This window comes from Macaca fascicularis, chromosome 7 (assembly GCF_037993035.2).
Source record: "Macaca fascicularis isolate 582-1 chromosome 7, T2T-MFA8v1.1".
NCBI lineage: Eukaryota > Metazoa > Chordata > Mammalia > Primates > Cercopithecidae > Macaca > Macaca fascicularis.
Genome location: NC_088381.1, coordinates 167,135,727 through 167,157,012, shown reverse-complemented (window position 1 = coordinate 167,157,012; position 21,286 = coordinate 167,135,727). Strand labels below are relative to the sequence as shown.

The 21,286-nt window shown below is 47.1% G+C and overlaps 1 long non-coding RNA gene across 1 annotated transcript in view; it reads left to right on the top strand.

Moving 5' to 3' along the window:
• Positions 1-1,199: 1,199 nt before the first annotated feature.
• Positions 1,200-21,286, top strand: part of LOC102136795 (uncharacterized) — a 33,255-nt gene continuing 13,168 nt past the window's right edge. Inside the window, exon 1 of the long non-coding RNA XR_010576883.2 lies at positions 1,200-1,392. This is a non-coding gene — a long non-coding RNA (uncharacterized lncRNA). The remainder of the gene's footprint in view (positions 1,393-21,286) is intronic.

The following is a 21,286-nucleotide window of genomic DNA, read 5'->3' as shown; positions in this document are numbered from 1 at the left end:
AACGACATACTAAGCAATATCTTAATCCCCTTTGATTAATAAAAGGACGTTAGAATATCCCAAATCAAGTTACTACCCTTCCAACTTACAAGTTATTGTTGTATAATATTTTAATTCTATGACTTTTCTATGGCTTTATAAATTAGACTTTATTGTTACCTTATTGTTTTGTTAATGTTCATGCGTGTTTATCAGCTTATTTGCTCACCGTTTCTTCTTGCTTTTCACAAGGACCTTTTTGTGATTATTTTCTTTCCTTCCTTAGGGGAGGCGTGGTGGTTTACTCCCAACCACACGTATCTGAATATTTTTGTTTTACTTTCGCTCTTGTTGGGTACACAGTTTTGTGAAGTACACAATTCTGGGTTGGCATCTCCACACTTTGAAGGCACCATCACATTTCTTCTGGCTGTCTTTATGGAGGTGAAAAGTTTGTTTTCAGTCTTCTGATTATTCCTTTCAAGATTGTCTCTACTTTTTGTCTGGCGGCTTTAAAAAAATCTTATTTTTGCCTGTGGTGTTTTAAAGATTCACTATAGGCATCTGAAAGGACCTGAAACATTTACTCTTACTTGGAATATATTGTGTAATTTCTGAATCTTGGATATATGTCTTCTGTTTGTTCTAGAAAGTTTTCAGCTAGTATCTCTTGAAATATTACCTCTATTCTTATATATCTCACTCTCCTTCTAGGACTCTGACTGGATATATGTCAGAGCTTCTTATTCTATTCTCTGTATGTCTTTCATTACCTTTATATTTTCTGTTTCCTTATCTCTTGATACTGTATTTTGGGTAATTTGATCAGACTCTTATCCTGGGGTTCACATATTTTATTATTAGTTGTGTGTAATCAACTTGTCAAGCATCCATTGAATTTTTAAAAAATCAATTAAAATTTTCAGTTTTAGAAGTTCTGTTTGGTTATTTTTTAAACCTATTTGGTCATTCCTGATGGTCTCTTGTTTACTTTTTATCTTTGTGATTCCAATGTTATTTTCTTTATGCATTTCTTACCTTCTTTTTACGTTTCATACATTGATATAGTATGCATTGGATTATTTCATATCTGCAGTCCTGAGGTGTTTGAATCTATTATTTGTTACATTTATTGACTGCCACTGACAGATACTTGCCATCTTCTCTTTCTGTGACTTTTCATTGTGAGCTGACTGCTTATTTTTTAATCTTATTTTCAGATTTTTTACTCCTGAGGGCCTAATTGAGGGATGCTTTCCTCCAGAGATTTCTGTCTAGTTCTGCTGTGAATCAGGTGCACCGAAGACTTGAAGACATATCCATCACCTTTGAGCATCTCATATCTGCAAGGACTGCCAGGCTCAACTCCTCCACCTTGCTCTTTGTCCCAGGCTCAGGATCCTAATTGCAATGGTAATTGGTGCTCATCCTCAAGGCCAGCAAACCTCTTCATTTCATACACTGCCAGCTTATCCCAACTGTATTAGTCTGTTCTCATGCTGCTAATAGAGACATGCCTGAGACTGGGTAATTTATAAAGAAAAGAGGTTTAATAAACTCACAGTTCCATATGGTTGGGGAGGCCTCACAATCATGGTGGAAGGTGAAGGAAGAGGAAAGGCACATCTTACATGGCAGTGGGCAGGAGAAGTGCCAAGCAAAAGGGGAAAACCCCTTATAAAACCATCAGATCTCATGAGAATTCACTCACTACCACAAGAACAGCAGTATGGGGGTAACCACCCCCATGATTCAACTATCTCCCACAGGTCCCTCCCACTACATGTGGGGATTATGGGAACAATTCAATATGAGATTTGCGTGGGGACACAGCCAAACTATATTTAACCAGCTTTAGATTTAGCTCACATTTTGAGGAAGACTGGCCGGTTTGAAGACTTCCACATACCTTGAAAGCCCATTGATGTGTCAAAAAGTCCATGTTATTGAGACAGTCTTGTTTTGATTTGTGACAGTCTTGTTTTGATTTGCGACAGTCTTGTTTTGATTTGTGACAGTGCCTTTGCGCACTTGGTCTGCCATTCTCTAGGAGTGTGGAAGTTATTGTATTATTCTGTATTAACCTTTTTACTTCTTTAGCTCTCATAAATACTGCATGATAAAGGAGATCATATTTTCTACTTTGAAGAACTATTATAAGTGTTAGGAAGCCTAGGAAGCTGCTAGCACTTAGTAGATGCTAAATAAATGGTAGCTAACAACAACACTAAAGGTGATTCAGTATTTGCTGAACTTGATTGAACATATATTGATGGTTATAGGTGGACAGACCTTGGACATATATAACTTAACCTTACAACACTATAAGGTTGGTCATATCGTCTTTCTTTTACAAATTGGGAAACTGAGGCTCAGTGAGTGTATGGAGCAGCATCACTTTATTAAATGATACGAACTATACAGTAGTGTCTAATGGAACATTTGGCTCATCCATTTATTCATTCATTCTTTCGGAAAGTAGTTATTGAGTGCCTTTGCCCCAGGACTGTGGTGATATATAATGGGTGTTTGCCTTATCAGGGTCCTGGAAAAAGCGACTTTGACAATTCTCCCACCCCCTCCACTGTCCCTGAGCTTCACAGTTTTCTCAGGATGTTGAGATCTGTGCATCTCACTTTCCCTTGGGGCTTGGACCCTCCAAGCAAGTGGTCCCTAGTAATAACCATTCTCCTATAAATTAATTGGAGCTTGTGGGCCCTGCGTTATAAGCACTGCAATGCAACTTTGTTTTAGGACAGTTGTTTGAATTAAGGTGCAGATGTGATGTGTGAGTGACAGTGTGTCACCGGTATTTAGTATAGGCATACCTCGTTCTTTTGCACTTTGCTTTATTGCCCTTCACGGTTTTCATTTCTTTTCTTCAGATTGAAGGTTTATGGCAACCCCCGTTAAACAAGTCTATTGGCACAATTTTTCAACAGCATGTGCTTACTTTGTGTTTCTGTGTCACATTTTAGTAATTCTCACAATATTTCACACTTTTTCATTATTGTTATATTTGTAATGGCGATCTGTGCTCAGTGATCTTAATGTTACTCCTGTAACTGTTTTGGGGCACCACGAAGTGTGTCCAAATAAGATGGTGTGCTCTGGCTGCTCCATTGACCAGCCATTCCTCCATCTATCTCTTTCTCTCCTTGGGCCTCTTTACTCCGAGACACAACAACATTGAAATTAGGCCAGTTAATACCCCGTACAATAGCCTCTAAGTGTTCAAGTGAAAGGAAGGATCACATGTCTATCGTTTTAAATCAAAAGCTAGAAATGATTAAGCTTAGTGAAGAAAGGATGTCTAAAGCTGAGACAGGTTGAAAGCTAGGCCTCTTGCACTAATTAGCCAAGTTGTAAATGTAAAGGAATAATTCTTGAAAGAAATTAAAAGTGCTGCTCCTGTGTACTCATGAATAATAAGAAAGTGAAAACAGCCTTATTGCTGATGTGGAGAAAGTATTAGTGGTTTGAATAGATAAGACCAGCCACAACATTCCTCCAAGTCAAAGCATGATCCAGAGCGAAATCCTAACTTTCTTCAATTCTATGAAGGCTGAGAGAAGTGAGGAGGCTGCAGAAGAACATTTGAAGCTAGTGGAGGTTATTTCATGAGGTTTAAAGAAATAAGCTGCCTCCATAACATAAAAGTGCAAGGTGAAGCAGCAAGTGTTGATGTCAAAGCTGCAGCAAGTTATCCAGAAGATAATTTAGGTGGATAATTGATGAAGGTGGTAACACTAACAACAGATTTTCAATGTAGGTGAAGCAGCTGTATATTAGATAAGAAGATGCTCTCTAGGACTTTCATAGTTAGAGAGGAGAAGTCAATGCCTGGCTTCAAAGCTTTAAAGGACAGGCTGACTCTCTTATTAACTGCTAATGCAGCTCGGTGACTTTAAGTTGAAGCTGATGCTGGTTTACCATTCTGAAAAGCCTAGGGCCTTAAAAATGATGATAAATCTATGCTGCCTGTGCTCTATAAATGGGACAACAAAGCCCGGATGATAGCACATCACTTATAGCATGGTTTAGTGAATATTTTAAGCCTGCTGTTGAGATCTGATGTTCAGAAAAAAAAAGATTTCTTTCAATACATGACTGCTCATTGACAATGCACCTGGTCACCCAAGAACTCTGATGGAGATGTACCTGGAGATGAATGTTGCTTTCATGCCTGCTAACACAACATCCGTTCTGTAGCCCAAGGATCAAGGAGTAATTTCAACTTTCAGATCTTATTATTTAAGAAGTACATTTCGTAGGGCTAAAGCTACCATAGATAGTGATTCCTTTGATGGATCTGGGTAAAGCAATTGAAAACTTTCTGGAAAGGATTCACCATGCAGAACACGCATGATTCACAGAGGAGGTCATCAACATTAACCGGAATTTGGAACAAAAGTTGATTCCAACCCTCGTGGATTACTTTGAGCATTTCAAGACTTTGGTGGAGGAAGTAACTGCAGATGTGGTGAAAGTAGCAGAGAACTAGAATTAGAAGTGGAGCCTGAATTGCTGCAATCTCATGATCAAACTTGAATGGATGAAGAGTTGCTTCTTATGGATGAGTAAAGAAAATTTCTTGAGAAGGAATCTACTCCTGGTGAAGATGTTCTGAACATTGTTGAAATGACAACAAAGGATTTAGAATATTCTGGAAGTGTAGTTGATAAAGTGGCAGAGTTGACTCCAATTTTGAAAGAAGTTCTGTGGTAGGTAAAATGCTATCAAACAGCTTGCATGCTGGAGAGAAATCTTTCTGGGAAGGAAGGGTCCATTGATGTGGAAAACCTCATCAATGTCTTATTTTAAGAAATTGCCACAGCCACCCCCAATCTTCAACAACCACTACCTTGATGAGTTAGCCGCCATCAACACCGAGGCAAGGCCCTCCAACAGCAAAAAGATTAGGACTTGTTGAAGGTTCAGATGATTGGTAGCATTTTTTAGCAATAACGTATTTTTAAATTAAGGTATGTATATTGTTTTTCAGACAGACTGCTACTACACACTTAATAGACTACAGTTGATATGGTTTGGTTGTGTTCCCACCCAAATCTCTTCTTGAATTATAATTCCCATAATTCCCATGTGAAGGGACCTGGTGGGAGATAATTGAATCATGGGGGTGATTTCCCCCATATGTTCTCATGGTAGTGAATAAATCTCAGAAGATCTGATGGTTTTATAAGGGGAAACCTCCTTTTGCTTGGTTCTCATTCTCTCTCTGCCACTGTGTAAGCCATGACTTTCGCCTTCTGCCATAATTGTGAGGCCTCCCCAGCCACATGGAACTGTGAGTCCATTAAACCTGTTTTTGTTTAAAAAAAATAAATTACCCAGTCTCGGGTATGTGTTTATCAGCAGTGTGAAAATGGACTAAAAATACAGTATGGTATAAACATAACTTTTATACACACTGGGAAACCAAAAAAATGTGTGTGACTCACTTTATTCTGATATTCATTTTATTGTGGTGGTCTAGAACCATGAGTGCAGTATCTCCAAAGTATGCCTGCAATTAGTAATGCCATTAGAAGGGACTGATGAGCCCGTGGGTATTCACAGCCTGTCCCATAAGTAGCTGGTGCTCTTGGTGAGAGCAGGGTTAGCACCATTGGGTCCCCTTGTTCTCTCCAGAGCTGTCTGGATGACAGGAAGTGCACGGCACTCTGGCTACTACTGGCCACCTACTGGAATTTTCTATTACTTCTCATCACATCCAACTCTTCTAGAGGCCTTTAGTCTGCTGTGACAATACCCCCAGCCCCTGCACTGTCCCTGAGTCCCATAGTTTTCTCAGGATGGTGCGATCTGTGCATCTCACTCTCCCCTCGGGGTCGGACTCTTCCTTCAGCTCCCCCAGGTCTGGGGAAGAGGCTTGGTTATGTTCTACTTACAGATGATAGTAAGTGCCATTGGGGTGAGATTCATAAGCTTAGAAGGCAGCGACCTGCCTGGGCTCCACCTTGGGAATGGTGAACCTAGTCTTTATGCAGGATTAAACCTTTTCTGTGCATTTGTAGATGGGGTTGTGTGGTGGTGAGAGGGAAGAGGATGGGATGAAAATGAGAGCAAGCCTTATATTTTATTTTCTCTCTATCAAGCATTCATTTATTGAGCATCAGTTTGCACAGCTACTGAGTATCAGGGGATTCAAACCCACATCTGTCTCGACTCTGCAGCCCCACTCCTGCTACCCGAAATAACGCTCCCCTCCCAGGGTAGCTATAAAGCATTTGAGACACTGTCTACAGCGTGGCCCCACAATGCCTGGAGTGTAAGAACTCGGTGTGCGGTAACTTCTTTCTTTCTCTGAGCAAAAAAGAAATCTTAAAAGAAAGTGAAAAATCTGTTGCCTTGGAGAAGTTTGAGAAGGAACCAGAAAGTGTGTGGGAAGGAATTCGCTCAGCCTGGGCTGCCATGCCGGTTCTGGTGGGCTCCACCTCCGAGCGTCCCCTGGCTGATGGGGGCATTTAACCACCTCCTCCAGGTTTCGTTCCCCCCACTTCACCCACACGGAACAGCAGTTCTCACAGACAGACGGGCTGGCGAGTTAGCATCTTTCCATGATGAACGGTGCTGCACCAAGCCTTATCTTTCATTTATGATGATTGTGCTTATAATGAAGGACTGCAAATCTGACAGATTGAAGATCATCTTGAAGGCTGTACTTTTCATAGTTCTTGCAGTTTGGATTGATTTGAGGGAGAGAAAAAGGGAGAGAGGCTCTCTGTAAAGAAAACATGATTTTTATGTGAATAGTCATTACAGACCAGGATTATATTATATTCATCTCCCCACGCAGAAACGACACCGGCAAACATCCTTCCTTTATTTTCCTGAGTAAAAGAAGGCCTCGTGGTTTAACAAGCCAAAGGGAACACATGCAATGAATGAAGTGGCAAAGTAATGGCCTCCCCATCCTTCCTCCTGCTCCTGGAGAGCATCCCAGTGTCAGACATGGTTAGCCTGGAGATTTGGCTTTTTGCCTTTCACCTTTGGACAGGTCACTTCATAACCTTGAGCCACAGCTACTCATTTTAAAGGTGAGCCTCTGGTTTTGTATTGCTGTGTAGCAAGCCACCTCATACTTGGTGGTATAAACCATCAATACTCATTTATTATTGTAATCTCTCCTGGTTCTGGGCTCAGCTGGGCAGTTCTTAGGCAGGACCTCTCATGGGGTTGCAGTCAGATGGTGGCTGGGCTGGAGTTACCTGGAGCTTCCACACTCATGTATCTGGTGCTGGCTGCTGGCTGTTGGTTGAGATTTCAGAAGGGATTGTCAGCAGCGACATCTACTCGCAGCCTCCTCGTGTGCCCTGGGCTTCTTCACAGCGTGGTCACTGGGTCATCTGTTGTTAAACACACTCACTGAGGCCCATCCAGGCTCAAGGAGAGGACACACAGGCTGCAGCTCTTGCTGGGGACATGGTAAGGCTCTGGGATGGGATGTGGCTCTTTCTGGAAAATATAGTCTGCCACCATAAGGATAATAATTGGTGTTTGGGTTGCTGTAAGAATGAATGAAATAATGTTAACAGGCAGTGAAGTATAGGGGAAAATGTTTGAATTCTGGAGTTAGAGTAGCTTGGATTTTGATTCTGATTCTACTACTTCCCAGCTATGAGAGAAGCTGACCATGTTTTGGTGGGTTCTGTCCATCAGGACTGATTGAAGAGGGGGTAAAAGTAGGGGGATACTTCAGGTATTTTTCCTTTTTGCTTTCCTGGTGTGTCTGGTGGGCTGTTGCTGGTTTGTGTAGTGTTTATCAGTGACTTTCCTGCAGCAAGACTTACCTCTTGTTTAAGATGATTATGTTTATAATGAAACACTGTGGATTTTTTAGATTGAAATCACATAGGAGGTGATCCCTTATCACAGCCCTTTGATTTGGGCCGATTGAGGAGTTTGCTAATTTCTAATACCTCTCTTCCTGGGTCATAGCAAAGACAAAATGAATTAACATGCATGAGCTCAAGAGTGTAGGTGTCGTGGTGGATGGGCTGAGTGTGGATTTTCGGATCAGATAATGGGTTTGGATCCCAGTTTGGTTTTTCATTAACTGGGGAAACTTACATAAGTCAGGTCCTGTCTCTGAGCCTCTGTTTTCATTTCTCTAAAATGGGATGATGCCCTGGGTTACCAGGTTGCACGACTGTAAGTAAAGCCTCTCATCGCATGGTATATGTGCACCGTTTCCCCAGAGGTGTCACAGGCCCAGTCTGCATGGCCCTGATTGCCTCCGTCATGCACAGCTGTCCTGAGGGTGAGAAGAGGGATGGTGGAGAAGGGCCAGTGTGAGCCTGGGCGGAGAATATTATCAGCAAAGGTTTGCTCCCCTCCTGCCTTCCCTGAACCCTGGGTGGGGAGCAGTGAGTTTCCTGGAACCCTTGCAGAGAGGTCTTTTCTACTGCTCCCACGACAAGTGGGCCCAGATGGCTTCACTGAGCGCTTCCCTGGGGACTGCGGAGTACTCTAGGTTTCTCACAGCCGACAGCCCTGGGAAAGGGGCTGCTGCTGTGGGTGGTGAGGCTGGAGAGTCAGGGGTTCATTAGCCGTGGTTTGGATCTGGACGGGCCTATCATATGGCTGTGCAGTGTGTCGCACTGGTTTTCTGATCAGTCCAGTATGTTCTCAGCCACTTAGCCCCTTCGTTATCTACTTGCCCTTTGGAGCCTTGAGGCAAAGTGCTGGGTTTGTGGATGGGATTCAGATGGACCTGAATTTGAATTCCTATTACTTACACCCTTACTTACTGGCTGTGAGACCTTGGCCAGTCGCTCATTTCCTCCGAGCTTCATTTCCATTATCTATAAAATGGGAACAATAGCCCCTATCTCTCTGGCTGGATGTATGAATTAACTGGCACAGAACCCACATAACTGAGTCATTAATTAGATGGTATTGATTATTTATTGAGTGACCAGGAAGCTTTCCAGGTGCTGAGATGTGAACAAGTAGGCAGTCTGGGTACTTGGGGGCAGCAGCTGAGCACAGCTGAATAAACTGGTCAGATGGTGAGGGATGGTGCTGGTCAGATGGTGAGGGATGGTGCTGGTCAGATGGTGAGGGATGGTGCTGGTCAGATGGTGAGGGATGGTGCTGGTCAGATGGTGAGGGATGGTGCTGGTCAGATGGTGAGGGATGGTGCTGGTCAGATGGTGAGGGATGGTGCTGGTCAGATGGTGAGGGATGGTGCTGGTCAGATGGTGAGGGATGGTGCTGGTCAGATGGTGAGGGATGGTGCTGGTCAGATGGTGAGGGATGGTGATCCATGCAAGGGGAAGATTGCAGGTGCAGGGATGCTGTTCTGTGGGTCATCTGGGAGGGCCAGGCCAATGAAAGAGGGATTTGAGCAGGGCCTGGAGGGGGTCCCGAGTGAGGACATGGCTCTTCATGGGAAGACCAACAGCCAGCAGGAAAAGCGTGCAGGTGGTCGAGGGGAGGCCTCATGTGGTGGGTGTTTAAGTATGAGATGAAGTGCCAGGAGGTGTGGGCAAGGGCGAGTGCAGGGAGAGGAAGGAGCCAGACAGTCCCCACCTGCAGGCCACCCCAAGTAGCTCAGCTTGGTCAGGAAATGCCCTGTCGCCTCCTTTCTCTTAGTATTTTACCACTTTTTAATAGACCTTTAAAGAAAGTACATTTATATTTGCAAATAACCTTAAAAAAAAACTTTGCAGTTTTCCCATTCCCACAAAAAAACCTACTCTTCAGTGCAAAATAAGTCCCATCCTTGCCATTAAGTGGCTCACTTAGAATCAGCTTATATTTCTAGTTCATGCCTTACACATCTGCTCAAATGACCCTCACAATGATCCTGTGAGCCATTGTTACTATGCCCATTTAACAGATAAGGAAACTGAGAGGCAGAGAGGTAAAGGGCAAGAACAAGGTCACACGGCTTGCAAAAGGCAGACAGGACGTAGGCCTGGGTTTTCCCGACTCCAAGTTTTTTCCGCAATCCTGGCTGATGACGTCAAGTACTGGAGCCTTTGACCTCTGACAGCCTCCACCTCCCCTCCTCTGTCTGCCTCCAGCATCTGTTTCTGTTGCTAATGTCGGTGTCTGAGACGCAGGCATCTCCCTAACTTGCCAGGCTTGATGAAGCTCAGTGAATTTCTTTTAGTGATGATGGACATAATTAAGTTAGCAGAGGAGATGTCTCATTGCTGCCAGTATCAAATAGAAATGAGAAGGAAGACGGGTTGCACTTTAGCTCTGAACACGATGATGAGCTCAGTCAGCTGGAGGGTCAAGTATTCTTGGAAGAGGGAGGACCCCAGCTGAGGGCCTGGTTGGTTCTTAGGAATATCTCACATGCACCTTGTCCTAAGCAGCAAGCAATGATGACAGCAGGCATGGAGGCTGGGCCATGGAAAGTGAGTGCTTGAACCAGACAGGTAAAAACGCTCTTGAGAATATGTCAGTAAGTGGCATGCCCTTCATTGGTTCTCAAGCTTCAGTGTCTGCATAGATAATCTAGAAAGCATGCTTAAAAAAATCCAGATGCCTTTACCACATCTCCAGAAGTTTAAATTCAGTCTCTTTAGAGAGGGTCTTGGGATCCTGATTTTTATCAGTCATTCCACATGATTCTGGTGCAGGAGGTTCCAGAAACATTGGCACAGGGGTTATGTGCATGAGCTCTGGAGTTTTTCGGTTGTGTTTTTGGAGCTGGTATGACTCAACACAAGAGATCTAGCCTCCTTAGTCTTTGCTTCCTCCTGCTGTGGAATAAGCTGTAATATACCTCCCTCAGAGAGTTGTTGAGGAACATATAGGACCATGCACATAACATTGCTTTAGTTTTGAATTGATGGGTTGCCAAGAGTAGGAGGCCCAGCCTGCAGGTGGAGGACCAGTCAGCGATACTTGAATATCAGTTGCTTGGGGCTCCAAGTCCAGCAGATGCCAACTCCATCAGCAGGACCAATCACTCAGTCCTTCAAGGTTCAGCTCGGACATCATTGCCTCCAAGAAGCCTTCCTATGGCTTTATGCCTTGAGCTCCCACTACCTGCTGCATCCCCTTCTATGGAAACATTTTTCACATTGCACCAAAACAGTCTGCTGCTATATTTCTCTCCCTGAGCTGCACTGCAAGCTCTTCAGTGGAAGGGACACTTGCTCATCCTTGCTTCTCTGGGACCCAGCACATAGTGCATTTTGCACAGCTATAATCAGGATATGGAAGCAATCTTATATTGCTTTTGCCTTCCCTCCACACAGTAAGCATTTGCCATGGTCTGAAGTCTTTATCCTTAGCATTTCTATTGCTGCCTAATGTTCTACAGAAGTGTTGCTCTCTGAATGTTTGAACTATTCCCTTATGAAGAGTCCTCCTGTATTGCTATTACAAATAATGTTGAGGAGAATCTTTGTGTCCCTCCCTGGTTTGCACAATGGGCTCCTGCAGATTATCAAGAAAACCACTAGATTCTAATAGTAAATAATTTCAATAGATCATTGTAACAAGGTGGGATGCAATCCTCAACCACATAAAAAAAAACGGTCAACCTCACTAGGTATCAAATGCGAACTAAAATGATGCCTGATGTTTTATCTACTAAATTAGCAAACTTGAAAATAATGGTAATTTCCAGCACTGATAATGACATTAAGAATTAGGTGCGCTTGTTTAACATTGTCTTTGGCAGTGGAAATTAGCACTATTTGGCAATGGGTTTAAAAACCGGTAATCCCACCACTTGGAACACCATGGTAAAGAAATGACTTCTTGTACAAATTGGAGGAAATCACAAGTCTGTTAATGGTTACTCATACTCTTTTGCAATACCGAGTCATCTTCTCTGTAGAGAAAGCAGCTTCCGTAGGATTCTAGCCCTAGATGGTATGAGTTCCAGACTGGAGGTGGAGGGAGGGATAAGAGCAGCCTCCGTGAAGATGTGATTCTTGGTCTGAGACTTGCAGGGTCAGCAGCTACTTGTCCAACAGATGGGAGAGTGGGAAAAGGGAGAGATGGGTATCCCAGCATTTGTGAACGTGTGCGTGTGCATGGCTGTGTTTGTAGAAAGGTGAGTGAGTACTTGGGTGTGTCAAAACAAGAGTCTGGAGGGATTGCAGATCATGAATTCTATGCCATGCTTGGCTGTCCCCTGAAGGTGGTGGGGTGGTACTGAGTTAGAGAAGTGACACGGATTTTAGAAAGCTGTCACTGACTGCTGGGTGAAGGATGGAGGCAGGGAAGCCAAGTAGGAGGCTGTCACAATAGCTCAGGGGAGAAATGTTGAAGGTGGGCCCGTGTGAAGGTGGATTGGTTGGAGGGAAGAAGATGAATTGCAAAATTTTAGGAGCTCACCCCCACTTTTCTGTATGACCTTCCTCCAGGCACCTTCCCTGGGGAAGGTTCCACTTTGCCGGGCCTCTTCCCGGTACACGGGGTCTCCTGGAAGCCTGTGGTGCCCATCAGCTCACGCACATTGCAAACTCCGCTAATGGCATGTTGGCTAATTGCATAATGCAGCTATCTGCCTGTGAATTGAGGCCCAAATGTTGTTCTTTGCAGGGTAATTATGCGGGATAAGTGAATGGCTGGAATATTTACAAGATTTTGTCCCTTGGTCGATTTCCTTTCTCAGAAGACAGCCGCTGTGTGGGGTAAAACATAAGACAGAAAATATCTCTGGGACTTGCGCAACATGGCCACAGGAAAGCTTGTGGTGTTTGAGAGAGGAACATGCAAAATATTAAGTTTGGGTAAAAAAGAGCATACAACTGTTCCATCCTTGAAATGCATATGTTCCTCTCATTGACTGGCACGGCTGGATTCGGCTCTTGCCTGTTTCCAGCCGAGGAGCGCGTCTCGTTTCCAGCCGAGGAGTGCGTCTCATTTCCAGCACTGGCAAGTCAGGTTGGGCACAGGTCTGACATGGTTCCTGGGTGCGTGGCTGGGTGTCGGGTTTCTGCTGCATTGGATGTGAATCCTGAAGCATCCGTGGTTGTGACTTTGACTGAGTGATTTCCATAATCTGGGCCTCAATTTCCTCATCTGTGAAACGGGGAGAGCAATGTGTCTTTGGAGTGTTTTCATGGGGGCTCTCAGAGACGAGGGAGGTAAAGGGTTCCCTATGAAGTATGGGATTGAGATGAGGCTTCTTTCCCTCCTGGTTCAGACCAAAGGCAAGCCCCGAGTTGGGCATTGTGGAGCTTCCTGGGGACTGAGGAAACCCTGACTGGTGTTGCCTGTTTCAGCCTCCTCCCCATTAACTCAGCTCAGCCACGTTTGCTGGGAGCCTGGGTGGAAAAGAACTTTGTTGAAGGCCTTGCCCTCTTTCTGAGAAAAGGTGGTGAAAGTGGATCTGCTTTTCCTACCTAGTGCCAAGCACTGTGGGAGAAAATGTTTTTATTTTATTTTATTTTTATTTTTTTGAGACGGACTCTCACTCTGTCACCCAGGCTAGAGTACCGTGGCATGATCTCGGCTCATTGCACCTCCCTGCCTCCAGGTTTAAGCAATCCTCCCACCTCAGTCTCCCCAAGTAGCTGGGACTACAGGTGCATGTCACCACGCCAGGCTTATTTTTGTATTTGTTTGATAGAGACAGGGTTTCACCATGTTGGCCAGGCTTGGCTTGCACTCCTGACCTCAAGTGATCCTCCTGCCTTGGCCTCCTAAAGTGCTGGGATTACAGGCATGAGCCACCACGCCCGGCCTCAAAAATGTTTTTAAGACACACATGATCCTTGGAAAGGATTTTCATCTTCATGCTTTGCAGAGGACATTAGACGCTCAGAAAGGTTACATAACTTTCTTTGGGTCACACAGCTCACAGGTGACAGGAGCTGGGTTTGGACTCATCTCCAATGCCTGCTCCCTCTGGGCTAGGCCAGGGTGCAGGAGGCTCCCTTCACCTTTTGATGGGTGTGAGTGGGAGGTGTTTGTTTTTCCTTCTCAAACTCCAACTGTGGGCCTTAGCTGGAGGTCAGATGAAAGCTGCCGTTGTCCTTGGTGCTCTTCAAACAGGTTCTGGTCTCTGCATCTGAATGGCTTTTCCCCAAAGTGCATCTGGCTTCTTGACAAGGCACCATCCACCCCCACTGCCCTCTCCCAGCCTCCCTGCTGTGGGAACCTCCCATTCCATGTTCTCCTGGCCGGCAGCTGCCTTCCTTAGCCTCGTGAGTCCCTGTTCTCCCTTAGTGATAGGGATGTGGGCTCCCCAAAACTCACAACACAGGGAGGAAGTGCTGCTGTGAGGGTTGAAGAGCAGGCCAGAGTCACGGGCAGGAGTCTTGGCCTGGTTGCTTATTACCTGCATGCCTCCAGACAGGCTCTCCATCCTCTTGGTGCCTCGGTGTCCTCATCTGTCAAATGGGAGTCATATGGCATGTCCCTCCAAGGGCAGAGGTTGATGGAGATGAAACACAATAACGAACATCAAGCGCCTGGTTTGTGGGAAGCGGCCCATCTCAGGCCTTGCTGTTATCGTCTCGTCTCGTGAGTGATGGAGCCTGGTGCAGTGGGCAGAGTCCAGAGGGGTTAGACAGAACTGGGTTCTCTCCTCGCCTCCCCTGATCAGCTGCTTGGCCTTGGGCAATTGCTCCATTTCAGGGTACATTCATGGGGACGTTCATCGGGGGGTGCTGAGTTGAGAAAGGAAAAGCCCCAGGAGCTCAGGGTGAACTCAGACACCCATCCTAACTGCTGTGCAGTGACATGGGTTATAAATAGTTTCCTCTGGCCAACATTCGTTGAGTGCGTACCTCGTGCAGGCACTGGGTGGGGACAAGATGCAAGCAGAGTTCTCAAATGCAGTGGTTTACAGTCCAAGCAGACAACGTGCACGCCATAGACTGCAGTACAGTGGGTGTATGGAAATACACAAATTCAGCTTCTCTGCTTTCCCAGGTTGTGACCTCCTGCCTTCCTATCCGACAAGTCCTGGCCTTCCCAACACTGAACCTTCCTGATCGCTTCCTGACCGATGCTGTCGTGTGAGGTTAGGTCTGGTGATTCTGGCAGCACATCGTGGCTAAGCTCATCCCAGGCGCTTGGCCCTGATCGTCCCTGTGCCACCCTCACTGCCCGGCACTTAGAGGCTACGTGGAGACATGGGCAGGGTCCAGGCAGATACAGGACGAGGGCTTGGCTGTACTCACTGTCCTCCGCTCGGTGCCTGGTGCAGGCCCTGGCACACCGGGGGCCCTGGGACGTTGGTCTTGATTCCTGTTCTTGGTGGTTTCCTTTGCTCTGTGTGCTCAGCCCCCAGTGTGTAACAGCGAACGAACTTGAGCTGGTGAGGAAATGTCAACTCCTATTTATCTCCCCAAAATGAACCAAAATATTTTTTTGAGAGTGCAGTTTGGAAACTCCTGAGGTTGTCAAGTTGAAAAAAGAAAGAATCGAGATGTGCTTTATGGAATGTCGTGAAACATCATTGGCCTTTTAAACTTAACATGACTCAGTGTGCCCAGTGAGTTCAAAGCTTGGTTAGGTTAGATGAAAAACTAGCACAATAAAAGTTGGCCAGGTGCAGTGGCTGACACCTGTAATCCCAGCATTTTGGGAGGCTGGGGTGGGCGGATCACTTGAGGTCAAGAGTCCTAGAGCAGCCTGACCAACATGGTGAAACCCCATCTCTACTAAAAATACAAAAAATTAGCTGGGCGTGGTGGCGCACTCCTACAGTCCCAGCTACTTGGGAGGCTGAGGCAGGAGACTCGCTTGAACCCAGGAGGCAGAGGTTGCAGTGAACCAAGATCACGCCACTGCACTCCAGCCTGGGCAACAAAAGCGAAACTCCGTCTCAAACAAACAAACAAACAAACAAACAAACACCTCAAAAGTTTAAGAAACATGTAGGAAAGGAAGTACTTGAGACTGAAAGTTGTTTATATGAATGGTGTGTGTGTCAGCACATACTGAAAGGACTTTTATTGTGGTGAAGCATTTTGGACCCCAGGCAGCCTGTTTTAGGTATATAGTAGGTGCTCAATAATTGCTCTTGGATTAGATTGAGTTAAGCTCCCTGCTTCACATCCCACTTTTCTTTGCCAGGGTGTATTATTCCAAAATTGCTGGCCAGCAGAGGGAAAACACCTCAATTGTCAGATTGAGTTGGTTTAAAAATTCATTAGCAATTAGTCTGCCCTCAGTACGTGGTATTCCCAGGTTTATTCACCCTTTGGTTTGTTCAGTAGTTGCAGCCCTGAGCAGGGTGTACACAAAGGTGTCAGGCAAGTTTGGGTTTCTGGGTGTGTAAGTTCCTTGGGCTGCCATGACCTAGTACCATAAACTGGGGCTGCAACAAGAGATATTTATTTCTCACAGTCTGGAGGCTGGAAGTCCAAGATCAAGGTGTCAGCAGGGTTGGTTCCTTCCGAGGCTATGAGGTAGAATCTGTTCCAGGCCTCTCTCTGTGGCTTGTAGATGGCAGTCCCCATCCTCATGTGGCTTTCTCTCTGTGTGTGTCTGTCCCCAAGTTTCTCCTCCTTATAAGGACACCAGTCATACTGGATTAGGGCCCACCTTAATTCCTTCTTTTTAATTATTACCTCTGTAAAGACTCTGTCTCCAAAGAAGGTCGCAATCTGAGGTGCTGGGGTAAGACTTTCCATATGAATTTTTGGGGACGCAATTCAGCCCATGACATAAAGACTCCCAGGCCCAGTGGGGAGGCAGGAAGTCCATGGACTGCTGCAAAGGAGTGGGAGCGAGGTACCTTGGAAGAAGAGAAGTAGTGGCTGAATCTGCTCAGGAAGATCCAAGATGCCTTTATGGGAAGCCATATGCAGGCAGGAGGGAAGGACTGAGCTGGAGTTTGCTAGAGTGCGGAGGTGGGTGGAGGGAGGACACTCTGTCTGACCATGTGCCAAGTTCAGGAAGTACGGCTGACCTAGAAGGCTGCCACAGTGCCCTGATTGGGCCATGGGTGCCATGTGGACAGTGGGGGAGAGGAGGCTGCAGGCAGGCTGGGGCCCACAGTGGGGCTTGGGCTTCAGCCTGAAGGCCATTGGAGTCTGAAAGCCGGGCAGCCTAGAAAGGTTTTGCCCAGGGCAGGAACAAGATCAGATCTGGGCTTAAAAAAATTCATTCACATTCACTCATTTGACAAATATGTATTGTTGGTTCTTTATTGAGGGATCTTGGGCCCTGGAGTCATTCTTCTGTTGACGAGCTAAGTGACCTCAACTAAGTTATTTAACCTCTTTAGACTGTAGAACTGGGACTTAATAGCAATGCCTGCCTCCTAGAGTTCTGGGATGAGGAGGTGTCATAAGGTACTTGAAAACTCAGCTTAGAGCCTGCTGTAGAGTTGAGTGTTCAATAAATATGAGCTACTAGGATGGAGGAGACAACAGGAGGAGAAGGAGAAAAAGAAAAGAAAAAGGAAGAAAAGGAGGAGGGGGAGAGCCGTTCAGATACAAAGCCAAGAACCGTGCACTGAGGAAAGGACAGGGAGGAAGACCAGGGGTCTCTGAGCATAGGCCGTCCAACCCAGGGAAGCCTGACCTATCCGTGCTGGATGTGAGCATAGAGAGAGTCGGGGAGCCTGCAAGGGGAGCTGAGGTGAGGCCAGGAGGAGCTGAGTATCCTCCAGGGGCTTGAGTGACGCTTTGGGTGTTGGCATCTTTCTCTGAGCAGGCACTTCCCTACCTGTGGCCAGCAGACAGCCACTGGCTGAAGGGAAGGGCTGTTTCTATATTTCTGGTGTGCACACGCAGATGATAGTTCCTGCAGATAAGCTGTCTCTGGAAGACTGGCCTGTCCCCTTGGCTGTTCTCGGTGGAATGAATTGGGTTTTGGGTGCTATCCGAGGTAGTGTCCTTTGGGTGCTGGCACCAGCCTTGCCTCGCTCAGGTTAGGAGTTGCCATGCTTCTTGGGGCAGTCAGTGTATATTTTCTTGGGGCCTTTCAGTGGTCCCTGACATTTTAATTGCCTCCTGTCGCTCTGCAGGAGGACTCAAAAATGTGTTGAGAAGTGGGATCCAGCTCTGCTTGAAGCATTGACTCATCTGTGAAACGGGGCCTCATAGACCCAAGGCTGGTGTGTCTGCTGTGTGCTTTCCGACTGGAAGGTGCCTGTGCTGTTCCGATTCTTATAGGCATCTCAAGTTGTTGTGGGGGAAAGGAAATGATAACCATGAGCAATGGTGGGCTGGCAAGCATGTAACAACCAGCTACCTGGAAAAAATTCTGGTTTGTAGTGTTTGCCAATTTCTTTGGTGTAAACACTTCCACCATGGCCAATTTCAAGCCACCAAAGGATGTTACTTAACCCTGAGTCAGGATCTCCTGAGATGTGCCATTGCTGCATCTGGGAGCAGACACAGCACACAGTCAGTGGGGGCCATTAATTATTGTCATTATTTTTATCTTAGAGGGCTGGAAATGTCACACTGATCTGCCGAGTGAAAGAAGTCAGCAAACATATCGGAAGCAGATAGTATGGTTTGCTTCCAAACTAAGCCAAGCTAAGAACATTCACATACACTATCCGTTTAGTCCTCACATTCCTTTTTTTTTTTTGAGATGGAGTTTTGCTCTTGTTACCCAGGCTGGAGTGCAATGGCGCGATCTCAGCTCACTGTAATCTCCACCTCCTGGGTTCAAGTGATTCTCCTGCCTCAGCCTCCCGAGTAGCTGGGGTTACAGGCTCTTGCCACCATGCCTGGCTAATTTTTGTATTTTTAGTAGAGACGGGGTTTCACCACGTTGGCCAGGCTGGTCTCAAACTCCTGACCTCAGGTGATCTGTCCACCTCAGCCGGGATTACAGTGCTGGGATTACAGGCATGAGCCACTGGACCCAGGCAGTTCTTGCATTCTTCCAAGGCATGGAGATTTTACTCTCGTTCTGTAGATGAAGAAACTGAGGCTCAGAGAGCTTAACCAATCTGTATAAGTCCCCAGCCAATAAGTGGCAGATGGGGCCTTGAACCATGAGGAGGAGGAAAGTGGTCAGAAGTAATATTAATAGAAAACCTTCACTGAATGTTTGTCATGTGTCAGGGACACTCCCTCATATAATGCTCACAACAGAATTACTTACAAGGTGGGCATGATACTCTGCCCAAAATAAAGGTCATATAGCAGAGGCTCAGAGAGGTTAAGGAACTCACCCTAGGTCACACAGCTAGAGAGTGGTAAAGCTGTAACTTGAGCCCAGTTCTTTCTGCTTCTAACACTCAGGTTGCCACACCACCCTTGTACTGTGGCAATCACATTATGTCTTCTACAGTCTGCTATTGGTAAAGATCTCTATTTTCAGTTCCCAGACTTATATAAAATATCACTTCCATTTTGGATGTCCCACCAAGCACACATGGGTATGAAGAAATGCCTGACACAGATGGTGCAGGAGAACATGGGGCTACCTTGGACTGGGCCACTGTCAGTGTCCCTGGCCTTGGGCAAGTCTCAGCCTGTCCTTGCCTCTGTGGACACAGAGGCTGGGCCTCTAGGAGAGGCTGGTGGTGAGCCTCCAGTTCTGTTGTCTCCCATCAGCTTGGGGCAGTCACAGACATCAGCACTACCTGCAGGGAGAGTCACTGAGCATCTTTTCCCTGGGAGTGGTTGCTGGTGGCTGGTGAAGAGAGAGGATGGAGCCTTAGAGAGGCTGGATTTGGGAAGCTTTTCCTTCACCATCTCAGGAGAAGAGGAATTATCATAGGCACTTGGCAGGTGAATGGTCAATGAAAACAGAGTTTCGTAGAAAGTTTCCCATGCTCTGCAAGACGCTGGCTGAAGGAGGGTAAAACGGTGGGGCTGGGCTGGGGCTGGACTGGGTTGGGCTGGGTTGGGTTGAGGCTGGGCTGGGGCTGGGCTGGTTTGGCCTGGGCTAGGTTAAGCTGGGTTGGGTTAAGCTGGGCTAGGTCTGGTCTGATCTGGCCTGGTCTGGTCGAGGGCTGAGGCTGGGTTGGGGCTGAGCTGATCTGGACTGGTCTGGTCTGGGCTGAGGCTGTGACTGGGCTGGGCAGGGCTGGGTTGGGTTGGGGCTGGGCTGGGGCTAGGGCTGAGCTGGGCTGGGTCTGAGCTGGGCTGGTCTGGTCTGGGCTGGGCTGGTCTGGGCTGGACTGGTCTGGTCTGGTCTGGGCTGGTCTGGGCTGGGCTGGGCTGAGCTGGGCTGGTCTGCTCTGGGCTGGACTGGTCTGGTCTGGTCTGGGCTGGGCTGGCTTAGTCTGGTCTGGACTAGACTGGTCTGGGCTGGGCTGGGCTGGGCTGGTCTAGTCTGGTCTGCACTGGGCTGGTCTGGGCTGGCCTGGTCTGGTCTGGACTGGGCTGGGGTACTGCTGGGATCCAAACTGTGTCTGCTCTGGCAGAGGTGAGAGGTGGGTTGTTGTTTAGGGAGGTGGGGGCTGGGAGTGGGGCTCCTAGGGTCTTGGGAAGGGGAATGAACACAGGCCTTGGAGGCAGAGACCTGGGGTCTTGGCAACTGTGATCAAGTTACTTTACTGCTCAGAGCCTCAGCCTGCCCATCTGTAGAGTAGTTGTATGAGCACAGCCCCCAGAGTGGAGGCTGAAGTAAGGAATAGACATAGAACCTGGTATACAGAAAGTGCTCAGTGGACAGCATTTGTCTCCCTCTCCCTTGAGGTCCCTGTCACATATCTCTTTGCAAATGGTCATGGACTAAGGCTGTTATTTGACATTCCCTGTGCTCCTCTAGCCCCAAGCCCAGGGAGGGCACTGGCAGGTGGCCCTGAGACCGCCTCTCCTCCTGGGAAGCCCCGCGTGTCTCCAGGCTCTGGAGCAAGCCTCCCAGAGCTGGAAGGCGCCGTTTGTGTGCGTGGGCCGCCGCCCTCCACCGCCCTCCGCCGCCAGGGCTCTGCAGACGTTGGCTCCCAGGAGTCAGGACAAAGCCCTATTATGCAGGGCGCTTACACTCACGTCTGAAGTGTGTGAACCTGCCGACCCGCCCGCCCGGCCCACAGAGGCTAGAGTGGCTCTGCCTAGCCATTGTTCCCACAGGGTAAGGGAGGTCACCTGGGGTGAGGCCGCCCAGGGCGTCTTTTGAGGCTGCGGAGGATGAGCCCTCTGTTGCTGGGATGGGAATAGCTGTTGTCCGTCTTCCTCTTGCTGTCGTCTCGGTTGAAGGTGGCAGGCTCTGATCTGGAAGGAAGGATGCCCAGGCTCTGTTTAGCAGCGGGAGGTGGGGATGCTGGGTCCCAGGGTTGCATTGGGAACGGAGTAGGTGTGTAGCTGAAGGATGTGGAACTTGCCGGAGCAGCAGAGGGGTAAACCACATCCACTCATCCCGTCGGTAACTATTTGCTGAGAGCTCACGATGGGCCAGGCACTGTGGATGCAGCAAGAACAGATACAAATCTCCA